The following is a 15646-nucleotide window of genomic DNA, read 5'->3' as shown; positions in this document are numbered from 1 at the left end:
ATTAAGCATGTTTAATCTCACTTAATCTCCCCCGAGTTTCATCCAACCTTCCATTTTCCAAGGAGTTAAAACTTTGGGATTTTAAATTCACATTTGCGATTTTCATCTTTAATTCCTTCCTTGTCCCCCGGGGGGGGCAATATCAAGCAATTATTTTCTTTTAATGTTTATGGATTTACGGTACGATACGGGGGCAGATGAACTGGCCTGTACGCGGGAACATACTTTGCTTCAATTCTAAAAAATTTGCATCTCTTGCAAAAATTTGGAGGGGAAAAGATAACTGGATTAGCTGTTAAATGAGATTAGAATAATCCCAGTAATTTCCCCACGTTTTGTGTGGAGCCCCATGCCTGGCTACAGTGTCACCCCAAGACTCAACACCGGAGTCGGAGCGGATTGAATCTGACATAAGTCAACATTAGACTGCTGCTATCGCTGCGCTAAACGGTGCTGTGTGCACAAGCTTCAAACGCGACCGATTACATCAGACGATTCAATGATAATTTCCCTTTAAGGGTATATAAAATAAGTCTAAAAGAAATAACTTTCTTGCTGGCTTCAGCACAGAGTGAAGCCATTTCTACACAGTAACGCTGACCCAACATTTCCCTCTCAAGTCTCCTTCTTTTATCTGCCTCTACCTTTATCTTCACCCATAAGTGCTGTAACATGGGCCACAGCACAGTCTGAGAGGTAGGCACATAAGCCATGGGTGGAGAACGCTGTGAGTCTCGGTCTCGGATCCAATTGAAAAACTGGATGTGACTCTGGCGGAGGAGCACAGTTTGAAGTTGGTGGGGGGAGAGAAACCAAAAAACATAAAGGTTTGCGTAGTAACTCGATGCAGCCTCCAGGTATTTGGAATGTCCACGCTGGAAACTTCTCCATCATGTGATGCTGATGAATCTTAAGAGCGTCGCTGGCTCAATTAAGTGAAGGATTTCCATAATGTCACGGCGCGTCAATGGAAAGAAAGGAAACGGATTTTTGTGTGTGTTATTTGCATTGTGCTGTATAATGTGACGGAGAACTGGTGCAATGTTGTTCTGCTCTGAAGCTATTTGAATTCCTGCTGTGCATAATTATGATGGATGTGAATAGGTCTAGGTGGCAGTGGAGGCGGTGAATCTGTGTGTGTGTGTGTGTGTGTGTGTGTGTGTCCACAGAGCCTGGCGGTAGCTGATGAGCTGTTACTCGGGGCAGACAGACAAATGCAGAGATTGTGTGGGTGATCTATGGAGCTGACAGGTGTGAGAGGGTGTTGTGCGGCACGTTGTGCGAACGTTTTTAACAGATAATGGGTAATACAATGTAACAGCGCTCGGGAGCGGCCGCCAATTTAGATTTTCTGCCTCTGACGGAAAGTAATACATTTCTCATCATTCATATCTTGACCTACGTGGACAAAGACTTAATAAATGGGATGTTTTTCTACATTTTCTTTTGTGCGTTAAGAGGAGACGGTGCCAATTTCTTCTACTATTCTACACGCGTTGATTGTTCTTTAGTCAATATACTGTATGATAGTATTATTATGGATGAAGAATTCGAGGTAACACTTTAGATTAGGGAACACATTAATTAGTAGCTTAATAGCATGCAGATTAGTAACATATTGGCTCTTAATTAGCCATTATTAAGTACTTATTAATGCCTTATTCTGCATGGCCTTATTACACAACCAATAAGCCATTAACTAAGAGTTGTCCGTCAATAACTTCAGACTTATCTGATTATTATTATTAATAATCTCAATATGGTTTGCTTAGTATGGACTTTATAAGGAGGCAACTTTAGATTAGTTGGTTAATAAGTGTTGGTTAATCAAGATGTCACTTTAATATGTGGAACATAGTCTAAGTAACAAATTTAGACTTATTTGGACACTATTAACACTTAAGTAGTTTTGTGTTTTGTTATGTAAGAACAGACCATAATTACTACTATTCTTGTGATACTACCACCTTATAAAGTCCATCCTAAGCAAAGCATATACAACTTCCTCACGTACCACTAATAAGCAATAATTCTGAGGTTATTGAGGGAAAATGCTTAGTTAATGGCTTACTGGTTGTATAATTAGGCCATGTGGAATAAGGCACTAATAAATACTTAATAATGACTAATTAAGAGCCAATATGTTACTAATTTGCATGCTAATAAGCAACTAATTAACTGTTTCATCATCAAAAGTGTGACCTAGAAATTTTCATATGTAATAAAACATTTATTTAGTTAGTATTACTTGTACATCCATTTCAAAGCCCTAACACAGTGTTTACGTGAAATATCCGACCAGTAGTAAAGTAAAAAGACCTTAAAAGAGTAAAACAAACGCACTTAAAACAGAGTGCATTGTTTCCCCCTTTGAATTCTAATAAAGCAGAAGTGTAATCATATGTTAGGCTGTCACTTAAAGCTGTCCTGAGTCATTATCACCAACACACGCTCCCATGGGTGGAAATGAAGCTGACATCTGGTGGAGATCAATTTGCACCGTGAAACTAGGAAACATATCTGAGGCTACAATAACGACGTCTGACACCAAATATGAGAAGAAGAATCACCGTTCACTTCCAACTTGCATGTCCTTTCATCATTCACTTCTCCATTTCACTAAATGACAAGACTCGTGCGGCGTGTGTGTGTGTGTGTGTGTGTGTGAGGGTTCGTGCAGGAATCCCAGTGTCTATGTTCCCGTGTCACACACTGTGTGCGTATTCGAGGGCTGCTCTTGATGTAATTTGTCATTTTTGGGCACGGATGCACCAGTCAACAGTCTCCAGCGCCGCTCTAATATGGGGGGATATTTGTGGCTGCTGTGAGGCAAACAATTTAATAAATCAGTCCATTGCGGTGCTCGCGCTGCCCCTGGGCTTTACACACAAACAACATGCTCCAGCGGCGAAAGTCTCTGAAAGACAGATGAAAAAAACAACTATTAAAATCTCTTTAAGGGGCGTTTGTTTTCTATTCTACTGTACAATTGCAGCAGTTTTGCTCCAGGGATGATGCTGGAGAAATATCTGTTATATCATAGGGAATAAATATCAATAAAGCCACAGACGTTTGTCCTGAGATGATTGTAATTGATGAGTCTGGTCGACACAATCGAAAGAACAGGACGGAGATTGGCCGTTGATTCATTACATAAATAAATAAGTGTAAAACGAATGAGGTGAAAATTAGCTTCATATATCCTGAGAAGAAATAAAGATGAGATTGGGACTCAGCCCACACACAGTGTACGGTGTTTAACACATTCAGGCTAATGACACCTTATTAAAAGAATGATTGTAGTGTGTAAATACAGAAGAACATTTGGGGACTAAATACACTCAGAGTTGCTTTATTTCCAAATGTTTTCATGACGAACTTTGCTCTGCTCGCATTGCGTTCACACGCGACAGTGAAATGATATCGCAATTACCCGGAATGTGCACAAAGATATTTTTTTTAAAAAGGACAGAGGCACTACAGAGACCAGCTTAAAATGATAATGATCTCAGGAACATGAGTGGTGTGCAGGCCGCCCAGATCCCTCTAATGAATTCTCCTCCTGCCAGGTGTTGGTGTGTCAGCGAAAGATATAACTCATCAGTGAAACTCTTGTCAATTACAAAGAGGCTGTGGCACTGAAGGTCCTCTGCCCGACACTCATCAATTCAGACTCTAATAGCAGCAGAACCCCCTTCTTCTTTTCCCCGGGTTTAGTCTTTTAATTAATTTCTGGTCAAATACGTCTGATCAGAGGCGATCCTTCTATCGCCGTGTAACTCGAAGTTTTTGATTAGATCTGCCATGAAACAGGAGATTTCCAGTCAAGTGGAAAAGTAGGAGGGTTTGGGGGGGCGGGGGGAGGGGGTGTTGTGCTGGATTTCCACAAGCCACGAGCTGCCTTCTGCCAGGGAGATGTAAATCATTGTAGCAAGCTGAAATTGATGGAGCATCCTCTGGTTTTATTCTTGGCTCTCGAGATCACCCTGAATGCCTCATCCAGTACATACAGTCACTCGGAGATGGATTACAGGCAAAACTGAGAGGTGTGACGCTAAGAAATTCTACATCAAAGCTATCAATCATATTGATCCCACACCGATTTAGTGTCCTCTTATAGGGCCGATGCATGAACCGCACCCGTGGACGCCGCCAAACACGAGGCCCGTGTCCGCTTTGGATCCCCCGTCGAGTTAATTGAGCCCATGTCCCAGGATGCGTGATGAGAAGCGCTAACATTAGCCGCTTCCTGCATGCAGCTCATTGGGATGCAAGGGCAGTGCTGGCAGAGTAAACTGCGCCTTGGCAGAGACGCTGAGCAGTGGTGGTGCCGGTGCTGGTGCTGCTGCTGCTGCTGCTGCTGCTGCAGGGACATGACAGCTACAGTCTTCCCAGCCATAAATTCCCCCCACACTCTGCAGGGCACGCAGCCACACCTATGTATTAAATTCGGAGACGGCTAAATCCAGTCTGTCCCGTCGCGGCGTGTCAGTGGGTGAACTTGGACATTTGTGCTGTTTCATCAACGGCCTATTATTTATTCTGGGCGGTGTTCTTTTCCTTTTTTTTTTCAAACGCTTGGGAGAGATGAGAGCGGGTGAGAGTCACTCAGTCACCATAGAGTGTGAAACCAATTATGCCATCTCCTTCACTTGTCCCAGGGAAAATCAAAGCAGTGTGCTCCCAGCCACATACAGCGCTGTTCTAACCAGCGACAGATCAAGGGTAAGCATGTATCATGCTCGTGCATATTTATTTTATTTTTTTTTACCAACAAAAACAACATAATCAATCACGGACTAATTTCTGAAGTGTACTTAATTGTTCTTGTTTGCCTGTTGATATCAACCACTTGCTGCTGCGTAGGAGGACAGGAGGTAAATAGCTTTGTTCAGCAGCTTGCTCCTCGCATCGTGCTTCCCGGCTCAGTGTGGTATGACTTTGATTGCCTACTTGCAATTTACCCAGCAACTGCAAAGCTCTCTGTCTTTGCCACATCTCATACAGACCTCTTCTTGGAACTCAATGGATTGCCTAGCAACCTTTTTCCCCTCAGCACAAATGCCAGTCTATGTACTGAGCAGTACCTGGTGACCAGGATAATTATTCTGCAAGGTGGATGAACATGTGAATGCAGATTGTTATTGTATTCCCCGTCGACACAGACGGCGCAGAGGTTTTAGAAGCTGTAAAGCAGGGGTGTCAAACTCAGGGGCCACATACAGCACAATTTGACCTCAAGTGGGCCGAACAAGAACTCCTTGCTTTTTTTCTCCTTTGTTTTACATTTAATGAAGGATATTTTTACAAAAACGTGAAATTTCTTGAGAAATATAAGTGCAATTTCAACAATACCGTGCCTAAATGTACTATTTACACATCACACTGGATCTAAAAAGGCACAAACATTTAGTCACAGGTATATGGAAGAGATTTAGATTGTAATCATACTGTGAAATTTTAACAAATTCATCCTGTGGGCCGGATTGGACCCTCTGGCGGGCCGGTTCTGGCCCCCGGGCCGTATGTTTGACCCCCCTGCTGTAAAGTATGAAAGCTTCCACAGATTTAAATCCCAACTGTTTATTTTTATCATTTAAAAAAAACGGAAGAAAGATCTAAATTAAAATAGTATTTGATGTCACCACACGCACGCAGCAGGCGGATTATTCCAAACATCTTGGTGAACTCACCACAGATCTTAAATCCTTTCGTCTCTCTGTGTAATCACACAAACACTTGATGAGGTTGAGATCAGGTGTGGGGCCAAACCATCACTGTCTAAATCCACAACTGTGTTTGTATTTGGAAAAAGATGCAGAAGCCTCCACCGTGCTTCACTGTGCCCGCAGACAAGGCTTTTCTTTTGGCTTCCATGAAGACCACTTCTGTGCTGGCCGGACGTCTTCGAACAGCACGCAGATGTACCTGGCTCCCACAGGTTTCTGCCAGTTCTGAGCCGATGGCACCGCGAGACGTCTTCCTGTTTCGAAAAGGAAGTAAGCGCGGCGCGCCTTTCATCTGCCACGCTCACTTTCCTTGGCCGACCACAACGTCCACCGTCTCCGTGTTGCCAGTTTCTTTGTGCCACTTCAAAAGAGCTTGAGCTGCACATCTTGAAACCCCAGTCTGTTTTAAAATCTTTGCCTGGCAGAGACCGTGCTGATGTAGGATAACTACCCTGTGCCTTGTTGCTGTCTTCGGTCTTGCCACAGTGTATGCCCTGTGACATTAAAGTGTCCTCCACACCCTCACCTTGGCAGCAGTCGAACTCTTCCTTGCCCAGTTTTAAGCGTCCTATACAGTCGTTTCTATATGAGTTAACGTCTGTTTAAATCTACATATGGAAATGATGATCATTAGCACATGTTTGGTAGAACTTAATCCCACACCTGACTATAGTCCTACAAAATGTCAGACTTTGTGCAAGTGAGCCCAGAAGAATTGATGCTGGTTTGAAGGCAAAAGTTAGTCACACCAAATATTGATTTGATTTGGATTTTTCTTTCACACCTCCCTGAAGGTTTTTACAGCACTCTGTGTGTGTGTACTTGTGAACCAGTAGAACAGGGGACTTCGGTGCCGCACACACACTCACAAACAGGGGACTCCACGTTGAACAGGGGACATTTTTCAGGTCCCCTGTTAGTCATGCTTTAAATCAGGCTAAAATCATGTCTAAGATGCTCTGGTGAATTTTTTTTTTATATTAAGCAAGGCGGGGACTTGCAAGTGTGTGAGTGTTTTTATACTTGTGTACTTGTGAACCAGTTAAACAGGGGACTTTGGTGCCGTTACACACTCACAAACAGGGGACTCCACGTTGAACAGGGGACATTTTTCAGGGTCCCCTGTTAGACATGCTTTAAATCAGGCTAAAATCATGTCTAAGATGCTCTGGTGAATATTTTTTTTAATATTAAGTAAGGTGGGGACTTGCAAGTGTGTGAGTGTTTTTATACTTGTGTACTTGTGAACCAGTTAAACAGGGGACTTTGGTGCCGTTACACACTCGCAAACAGGGGACTCCACGTTGAACAGGGGACATTTTTCCGGTCCCCTGTTAGTCATGCTTTAAATCAGGCTAAAATCATGTCTAAGATGCTCTGGTGAATTTTTTTTTTTTATATTAAGCAAGGCGGGGACTTGCAAGTGTGTGAGTGTTAAAGCCCATAAAGTGAGTATGTGTGTGTACACTTGTACATACACTTTTTTGAGGACCCACATTGAGGAAAATTTGATAGGGCTGTTTATAGGTTAAGACTTGGTTTTAGGGCTAGTTTTAGAATTAGGTTAAGGTTACCCAAAGACAGAAGAACAACAGATATCAGGAGAAAAAAAGGACAATTGTTGACAAAAATGTTGCTGATTGTGGCTGCACTTACAAGCCTAATACTAACATTTTCTTCAAAGTCTCTAAGCAAAGCATCCATCATCTACTGCTTTATCCTCCATGTGAGGGTCACAAGGTTGCTGGTGCCAATCCCAAGGCTGGGTAAACCCTGGATAGAAAGACGAATAACCATTCCCTCACGCGCTTACACGTAAAGGTAATTTAGAGTGTCTAATTAACCTCTGCATGTTTTTGGACTGTGGGAGGAAACCAGAGAAACCAGAGAAGTCTGGACCAGCAAACATTTTTCCTGTGAGGCAACAGTTCCAGCCATGTGCTCCACTGTGTGGCCCTTTCTTAACAAAACATGTAAAATCTTAACAATATGGAAGTACTGAAAAACATCTGAGCCTCCACCAATGCTATGTGTAATATATCGCACATCGCTTATTTGCTCTGCCTGTCTCTAGGCTGTTTAGTAACAACATTAATTCAACTCATTTTCCAGCAATTCAGCAAAAAGAAGCATGTAGAGACAAACGATTAAGCAGGCATCACATATACGACAATGATTATAACAACAAACAGATACTGACAAGGTGGCTATAAAGTGAAACATTCTTCTCCCACCTCTGCTCCTACTACGTCATCATCTATGAGCATACGTGTTAACCCTGGTTCATTATGTTGAAGAAGACCAATCCACACAGCCAGTTCTCTGAGAACAGCGACTCAAATAATAAAAGAGATCTCTGCACAGATCCATGAAGTGCTCTGAATTTATTTTCTCTGCTTTCAAGTGCTTGGAAAATGCTGCATAGATCCAAGTCTGCATTTTAATTTTATTCCTATTTTATCGTTTTAGACCATGGTTCAGTGAAAGGGATAGCCTGTAAAACATAACAGTTTTTTTAAGTAATAAATCAGTCGGTGGTTATTCTTGGGCTTGTATAGATGCCACTGTTTAACTAATCTCAGTGAAAATCCCTTAAACCAGCCAACAAAAAACTGACATTTATGATATTTGGATTAACGGGGAATTTGCACCTCCTGCAACTGTAATCCTGAAGTGACCGTGTGTCTGATGAAGTGAGTGGCAGTCAGGCTTTAATACAAAGCACAAACAGGCACAGTACCAGCTTAACTATGGCTCTGTTTACCATAATTGATTTGTGTTTTCAACACTGGATGTGGCATTGAGGGAGATGGATTCCACAACAATTTAAATAGCAGCAATTGACTATGCATTATGTTGGCTTTCAGGTCTCAGCTGTGAGAGCAGCGACAGTGACTGGAACAGCTGTGGCTACAGCCTGAAAATTCTTAACTCAATTCCATTGTTTATTGAATTTTCTTTTAAAAGGAAGGCGTGCATTTCCTTTCACTGCTGCGACCAAGTGTGCTTTCACTCAAGCATCATCCTGCATTAACTCTGCTTCTGGTGTGTCAACATGCCGCCCAGATTTCCCCAGAAAAATCCACGGAAGCAAAGAAAAGTCTATTGTTGCATGTTGGATTTAGGTATTAAATCTTCATCTGGTCATGCTGACATGTCTAATGTGAACTGCATGGGATCACTGAACAAGTATTACAAAAGGATATAAGGATTTTATTTGACCAGATGAATAAGGGACTAAACAAAAATGATGAGGAGAAAGGAGGTCAGACAAGGGGTGCATCATTGTGATAGTTTGGTTAGACTAATGTTTTAGGCGCTAGACAATATTTTCTGTTGTTCTGGTGCCAAAATGAATTGTCCTTGCAATCATCCTCTGCAATTTAGTTAAAAGCTACATAAATAATCACATCTCAAAGACAAATCCAACATATTTTTACTTGTTTAGATGTCCACTGTCCAAGATTCGGCAATTACAAAGTCATAAATAAAATACATTCTTACAACAGACTACGCATAGATTCCCAGCCAATCACTAGGACAAGAATGTATGCGTCAACTTGTGTGCGCTGACATGAAAGCCACATGTTCTTGTTGCATTCAGGATGGCAGCCATTTATTTTAAGATGACCTGGTTGGCATTTGAGAGGTCTGAGTCTCTTTGAAACCACATCGTGGTATGTGTAGTTCTGTGTTTAAAAAGAAAGATGCAATTAAAGAGCGGTGTTTGAAATGCACACTGTCTGTTTACGTGTTCATTTAGTCATTGGAAGAAAAGCAAGCATCTCATCGCGATTCATCTCGATTAACAAATTTCAAAATGTGAGATTAATTAGTTCATTTTCTAGGGGTGTCAGAAAACCCAAGTAAAAAAAAAGCAATCATTTGCTATTATGGAAATGGCACACTACTCATCAGGCTGCTAAAGTGCTGCTGCTATTTCTCACCAGGATTAGTCTCTTTTCACTCTGTCGTGATCGTCACTTGAGGAAATGTCAAAAGGCCACAGGTGTTGCCACAGATTGGAGAACCTGATGGGGGATAATAGTGTGTTGTCACCCAGGTATCGTGGCTTTTATTTTGATATACGCGGTCCATATGGTGGTGCAGACCACACCGATCGTTTTAGCACAGACTTTAAATGCCACCACAGGGAATTAAAAAGTAACTCGGACGGTTTTGGAGGTTCAGTGTGCAACATTAAGGAGGGTTCAACAGCAGCATTTAATACACTCCCTATAAACATATTTAAAATGTACAATGTCAAAATCATTTGAAACCTTTGTATAGACAAGGCCCTTGCTTTACAGAGGCCACCATCGTACGCGTTACATTTCAACAGCTGCCCGAACAGACAAAGCAGCCAGACTGAGTTTTATTCATCACGTGCGTCGTTACACACATATAACCCACCGTGAAACATGCAAGACTATAATTCAATTCAATTTAATTTGTACAGTGCCAAATCACATAAATTGTCTCAAGGCACTGCACATAGACAAAAAAACAGCAACTCCCTTTTAACAGAAGAAGAAATCTCATCTGCCTAGACAGGTTGGGGTGGAAGGAAAAACTGGGGGACTGAAGAAAGTGACCAGGAGCAGATATAGAACAATTGCATCAAGTTATACGTTTAGACAGGACAGTTCTGAATCAGTGATGACATATTTATAGAACTACAGTCATTTATACAAGCAGCAGCAGAGACTGTTGATAAACATTATACTGATATCAACTTTAACTATACCATAATCACAATGGTGATGATATGATAATAATAATGATAGCCTCGAAACTGGATCTGGATCCTGCAGCCTGCAAGAGAGGACACACAGAGAGAGAGAGAGAGGAATATAAAGGAAATTATATTGAATACTCTAGTATGTATAGACTATAGTCTATACATACATATAATGAAAATCAAAGTCTAAACAACATAATAAATAACAAACAACAGCAAGTAGCAAAAAAACAAAAATGAAAGTGAGCTAAATTAACAAATTATGCACAGGGTGTTTATATCTTTTCTGGTCTGTGAAGGCCACCAGAGTTTTATGACACACAGGGGAATGGGAGGCAGGAGTGGACCTTTATTTATTAAATGACAGCAAATGTTGTTGAACACAGGGATAGGATTTTTCACCTCAGAAGAATCACTGATGGACGTAATGAGACATTGGGACAATTTCAAAAGTGGCCTCCACCTTTGACCCTGACAGGTGTCCGGACGGCATTCGATCGCCTTGTGATGTCAGAGACAGTTTAAAAATAAACCGCTTGCACCGGTGTCATGGTGGGCCTGTGAGATGGGAGAGGTAATCTTAAAGTGTCGAGCAGCAGTCTGACTCCTTAGGGAAATCAAGAGTTTTCACAGCTGCCCTACCCGCCAGCAGTTGCAACACAACTCTAAAAACGACAGGGCACCGTGCGAGAGGATGGAGAGGGACTGAAACTTGGACTCGAGGTCGAAAAACCGCGAATGCACCATGAACTCGTGGGCGAAAAAGGCGAATGGGCGACCACGCCAATGAAACATTGAAACTCACCTTTTAAGGGTTAAGTTAAATATTCCGATTCATTTTGTGTCATGTGAAAATAGAATACGCTTGTTTATTGAAATTTTCTTCATAACAAAATAGTGGAAAATGTATCGTTTTATGAAAAATAATCTATCTTCCAAGTACAGTGTGGTTGAGATGAGACGAGCGTTTATAATCTGTCATCACTGCACTAGTAAACATTAACTTTCTTGATGGAAAATTATGTGAGCCCCTGGATTAATAACTGCTTAAAAAGGCCATATGGAAGATATGCAACTAGAGGTCAAAAACAGGTACTGCAATTAAAATAAAAAATAGTGACTAGCTCCCCTCCTTCCTCCTCAGAGACTTAAAGTTGCCAGATAGTTTGGATCCAATCCCACATGAGCCAAAAGTCTAATCTACAAAGAGCTACATTTATATCCAGAATTTGCCGGCTGGAAATTAAATTTTTCAAAGTGTGGATATAGCGGCTCATCAGTGAAGCCAGTTTTTTTAATTGAACATGTTTCCTTAATCTCTAATCACATAATACGGTTATTTTACAACATAATAAAACACATCTCTCACATACAGCTCCTTTCAACCCCCAGTCGCTGTGGATCAGACCCTGCAGTCATGAGACATTTCGGAGCACAGTTTCTTCAGCTCTGGAGAAATGGTCCATGAAGTGTGTGTGGGATGTTTGTTGTGAACAACGCTCTCAAGGTCGTTCCACAGCATCCCTGTGTGATTACAGTCACCGCTCTGACTGGGGCGGCTCCAAAAATAATTCTTGTCTTTGTTTGAATTAATTCTCCACCGCTTTCCTTTGGAAGTTTATGGTCATTGTCCTCCTGACTCATCCAGAGCATCGCTGTCAGACAACCGCTCTGTCGTTACCGGGTAAAATATTCCTCTCAAATCTCAGCAGTGCTGATCCCTCCACCGTTCTCCACCTTTTGGATGATGTTTCCCTTTTTACAGTTTGTCACACACAGACACACACTGCGCTGCATTTCACCATTTTCACCTTGGTTTCATCAGTTTGCGAACATTTTATTCCGGCAACACTGTGTCAAGGTTCCCCCCGTGACGCACGTGACGAGGCGTTTGTTTGGACAGCAGCTTCTCGGCACCGCTCAGCCCTGGCTTACAAACAAACATCATGATTTGAGTACATTAGACTGAAATGATAGCCCCAGCGATTTTGGTTTAATGCTTTAATCCATTTATATAGATCGTGGACCGGTGAATCAACTCTTTGCAAGTCTTTCAAGGTTTATGCAGACGAACGTCTCGTCACTTCTTTCTAGCAGATGCATCTTGTGAATAATGAAGGACCTTTTAACACTGTCTCTTACAGCTCAAATCTACTTTAATTTATATTTCAATTAGCTAAGAGATTCATATACCGTACTTTTTCCAACCTTCACCTGTGAATGTTATACGATTTATTCAGTACAGGCAATTATTTTTGTGTTATTAGTTTAAAAGACAGCCAAAGGGTACATTTACACTTTCTCTTCTTCTGTGATCTTTTTTTTTTTTTTTTGCCTTTATGAGTTTCAGAAACGCACCGCGCTCTCCGAATCCCACAGAAAGAGAATCACTGGATGAAATCAATAGAACAGAATGAGGGGTGACAGGATTTTAAGCCCACATAATATAAAGTGTTACAATGTCTGGCTTTACTTTGACAGCCCTTAACGGGGAGAAAATAGCTCGGGTCTGCTTTCCAAGAAAGTGCCAACAGCTTGTCAGAGGGACCAATATGTTGTCCAAATAGATGGAATGCCAAGTGAATAACAAACCTAAATAACATCAACTGCCATTACCTTGACTCTCTTCATTTCTGGAAATCAAACTTAAATATGTCAGACCATCATCATCATCCTCTTTAATGTGCGTTGTTCCCACACGTCTCTCTACAAATGTTCCCATGTGTTTTATTTTTTATTAAAGGCATTTGGAATGGCACGGCCCCTCGACGACAAAATAATCTAGCGTCGTGTAAAAATTATCCATCGAACCCTCTGTTTAAGGCAAACTTCAGAAATAACACACTTTGCGATTCTCCTGTTTCTATGAGTCATAGCATTGATTGATTGATTGATTGATCGGAGCAAGTCGTCAGCCTGCTGCCTGCAAACTCGGAGCAGGTCCCCGGTCCGGATCCCGCAACGCGGCGGCGAGAACTGTGTCGTGTGTGCGGTAAATCCTCGGGGAGTGTAAATCTGTCATGTGTCAGAACAATGAGCAGATACAGTACAGTAATCTTTTACATCTGCTTATTTCTTTTCTCACCAGGCACAAAATGTGCGATGACGTTTCGGTGGAAATCTCTTTGTATTTACAATCAGCGCATGAATCCTTTACGATTATGAGGTCAAACACAATCCGCTCTTGGAAAAATTCACATTACACTTGATGTATTATGGATGAAGCTTTGACCATGAAATATTACAGAACATTGTACGTCCCTTGAGGGATATACAAGGAAAATAAATGATGTACTGTACATATATATATATATATATATATGTACAGTACATATATACAGTACAAAAAAAGCACACGTATAATAAATACAGTTTTCAAAGGATTTTAATTTGTCATGTTCAAAAACAGATTGTTCAACAAATAAATGTAAACGCAAAATAAGTAAAAGACACTCAGCAATGTGTTGGACCCGCGTATTTAATGTAGCAATAAAACCAATTATTTTTTTTATTTTATTTATTTTTTTAATTAAAATAAATAGGATTTTAAAGGCTGTACAGCTATCCTAATTGACACTGCGTCGTTCGAGCACAATAAAGGTCCAGTGTGTATAGGTTCTGGGGGTCTAGGAGAATAACATTATATTAATATAATAGTCATAATTCTTTTTTCTCTGATTTATTATCACGTTTTGTATTGTTTGGATTTTTGAACATGAGTATGTGTAATTTTTTGGGATTTGCTGCTGAATGTAAGTACAGTACTGTATCCTCTCTGCGGTCAAAGGTTTGGTGGGAGTTGCTGGAGTGTAGGACCTGTCTCTAAATCCAACAGCAGAACAGGGTCAGGCCAGAGCTGATATATTAGTATGCAGAACAGACTTCCATGCAGTGGGGGAAGTACCTTACAGTGAATGTACTGGAAGTGAAGAGGAGACTAATAAGCTTACAGAACATAACTCACCAATAAAATACTCCTTGGCCTTGGAGGTAAGACTTGGCTGCAGCTAACGCTGGGCATTGTTAACGTCGTATTTTACATTAGAGCAAATAAAAACACAGGCTGAATTAATTCCCAACATTTTTATTGCGTTCGCGGTTTTGAAAATACGGGCGAGGGGCGAAAAAACAACAAGCTACAAACTCTTTTTAATATCGCGTATCGCCCTCACATGTTTGTCAATCACCTGCTCTGATTGGACGATCGCTGCTCAGGGAGCTAGCGGCCAAAATCCCAGCAGTCAAATGATCCAAATTGATCCCATTTTTCGCCTCTCATGGCACACTGTATTGTGTGTGCGAAGAACATCGAGTTGCCGTCTATTCATATTCAGGACCTTGATTAGCTTCTTCTTTTTTCTTTTTCTTTTTTGTACACAAGTAGCTTTCCCGAGTATAAAAGCCCCGTGAGCTGAATATGTTTTACGTCAGATAACGGTCACACACAGTCACAGGAGGAGGAGGGGGAAAAAAAAAAGAAATAATGCAAATTCAAGTTACTGTCTTGATCACTATAAGGCAAAAACCAGACACATCTATATTATACAGTCTTGCCTTGAGTGCTGTGCTCTTCAGTCTCTTCAAGCGCCTCCACAGCCGTCTAAATACAGTAGTAGACGGTTGTTGGGGCTGAAACCACTGATTGTGATGAATGATGGCGTTACTGCTCATTTACCACAGTTTATTTTCCATATATTATAATGTAACATCTTGTAAAAAGCACACACGTGTAGGTATAGGAGTGCACAGTCAGATAGGCAGCTTGAATAACACACTTTCAAAAAAAAAGAAAAGAAAAAAGAAAAGAGAAATCCTTAGCTACAAGAGTAATTTAAATTAAATATCCGTACGTCCCAGTGCACCGAGATCTGCACTCGCTGTTCACTGCTCGGCTTGATAGAATTAATAAAAATGTGATCCACAATCACGAATCCTTAAAGAAATAAAAAGTCACCATGTTTTCATACGTACTGCCAGCGAGATGTATAGCCTGTACATTGTATTTGACAATTAGTGTCCACTTTTTTTCTGACTAATGTCTCTCGTCCTGGGTAATTTCACTTTAGTGGCTCGTTTCTCCAGATGAAAAACGCTATAGGAAGTCGAGTTAGGAGGAGAGGAGAGGTGGAAGGGGGGTGGACTTCCTCCTGACAACATGATCACACAAAAAAACAGC

Source organism: Solea senegalensis, linkage group LG5 (assembly GCF_019176455.1).
Source record: "Solea senegalensis isolate Sse05_10M linkage group LG5, IFAPA_SoseM_1, whole genome shotgun sequence".
Lineage (NCBI taxonomy): Eukaryota > Metazoa > Chordata > Actinopteri > Pleuronectiformes > Soleidae > Solea > Solea senegalensis.
Note: the sequence above shows the minus strand (reverse complement) of the source record.